A 1,856-nucleotide genomic window follows, 5' to 3' on the forward strand; every position below is an offset into this window, starting at 1 on the left:
AGCCTTAAGAATCCATTCTGGGAGCAGATCCATTTTTCCACAAAGTACTCTGACTACTGGCAAGGCCCTATGAGCACCCTACGTGACATGCAGGCACCTGTAGTTTTCTCTTCTCACTCCCAGGTTAGGGCTGTGGCACCCCAAATACAGTAGTAGACAGCAAGGAGTTAAACTCATTTGTGCTATGCGAGATTAATGTTAAAAACTGTTGAACTGCTAAGAGATATTTTTTTACCAGGTCTTTTCATATGGTGCAAGAGAAGGAGGTTTGGGAAACACTAAAATAGTTCTGCTAAAGGCTAGCAGAGAAAGGGTACAAAAATGAGGGTTGAAAGTAATAGGCCTATAAATCTGACATCCAGTGCCCCGGTCTTGCGATCCGATCTGCGCCTACAGAGACACGGATTGATGTCAGCAGGTCCCAAATGTACCAAAGCGCCCGTCATGCACAGCTCCTGGCAGGGCTGGGGCTTGCGCTGCTGCAACAAGAACAACTTACATGCATACTGGGCAAGAGGGAGTGTGTATTTCCAAAGTATTTTTTTCAAGAAAGCATTCTTGCAAACCATTTAGATTTCCTATATTATCAAAATGCATTCGTTCTTGCCTCACCACCATCATTATATATTGTGCAATGAATGGTTGTTGCATAAACACAGGAGCATACTCGTCTCTCTCTACAAATTTACCAAAAATATTCATTGGAATTTATTTAATAGCATTTCTAAATAATATTTACTAGTCTTCTGAATAAGTGAATCAGATCATTTGCACAACTTGCTGCTTCAATAGGAAAATGGCAGAGATAACATATTTAATTTTTTTTTTCTTGCTTTTTAAAATTATGCAAAAGACTATGATGAGCTGCAGTTTTGTAATAGCATCAATAGGTGGTGCTATGAATTTCCATAATGGTCCACTATAACTTCAGTATGGAAAGAGATGAATTATTGACATGATATTTAAGTTTTCAAAAGCTGCAATATGCCCATCAATAAAAGCTACAGTTATTTGCTGTGACACATTAGCAAACATTCTCAGCAAGATCTAAAATTAATGTGTGAGAAAAAAAGACTCATCACTCCTTTTATCCTCCCCAAAGCGTCAGTGATTCTTCAAAGTTTCCATGCCAAATATGGGCCAGATTTACAAGTGTCTTCAGCACATTGTGCAACCAACTCTTGAAAATATTGCTAAATTATTACAGAGGTACTGAGATTTGGACAGATAATTGACTCCATATGTTGGATACAAGAGAACTTCACCTTTCATAAGTAAAACTGGAAAGCACATAATTTGAAAATATTATGCCCAAACGATAGCCAAAGAAAAGTCATGCTTAAAATTGACTTTTAAATCCATTTATTTTCAAATACACGTCATAATACATTGTGGGTAATCATATTTAAAAGGAAACATGTAAGTGAAGCATTATACTGGTGGCTATATCCATGCTGTTATTAGAACTACATCAAGAAAAAAACTAGGTACTAGTGTATTTTCCAAAATACAGGCACTTCATGAGTTGAGAAGTTTATTTAGAAAACCTGCCCTTCTGAAATCATTACCTTTCCGCTATGCTCTATATATTTACATCTACTGACTTAAATATTCTAAATATAGTAAGCAAGCCATTATGACCTTCTCCTAATTGAATGAGACAGACAAGGGTGTGTGTTACAGTACATCTATATCTAGCAGAGAGAGAAAATGGGTACAGCATGGGTAATGAGATCTTCTCTGCTATTACAAGCAACCTATGGCTCTGGGGCGCCTGGCTCTCAGAGCTGCTTAAAGAATTCTGAAATGTCTCAGCTGAGTTTTCCATCAGTCTTTACCTGAGAAGTGACCTGTTA

General features: G+C 37.5%; 1 protein-coding gene across 2 annotated transcripts in view; it reads right to left on the reverse strand.

Annotated features, from left to right (window-relative positions):
• Nucleotides 1-1,345: 1,345 nt before the first annotated feature.
• The window catches only part of LNPK (lunapark, ER junction formation factor), a 59,881-nt gene continuing 59,370 nt past the window's right edge, over nt 1,346-1,856 (reverse strand). For both annotated transcript variants that reach the window (XR_010651597.2, XR_011740004.1), the window contains one exon: nt 1,346-1,856. This exon is cut by the window's right edge and continues 314 nt beyond it. The gene's annotated coding sequence lies outside the window, so the exon portion shown is untranslated.

Source organism: Patagioenas fasciata, chromosome 7, assembly GCF_037038585.1.
Source record: "Patagioenas fasciata isolate bPatFas1 chromosome 7, bPatFas1.hap1, whole genome shotgun sequence".
In the NCBI taxonomy this organism is placed as follows: Eukaryota; Metazoa; Chordata; class Aves; order Columbiformes; family Columbidae; genus Patagioenas; species Patagioenas fasciata.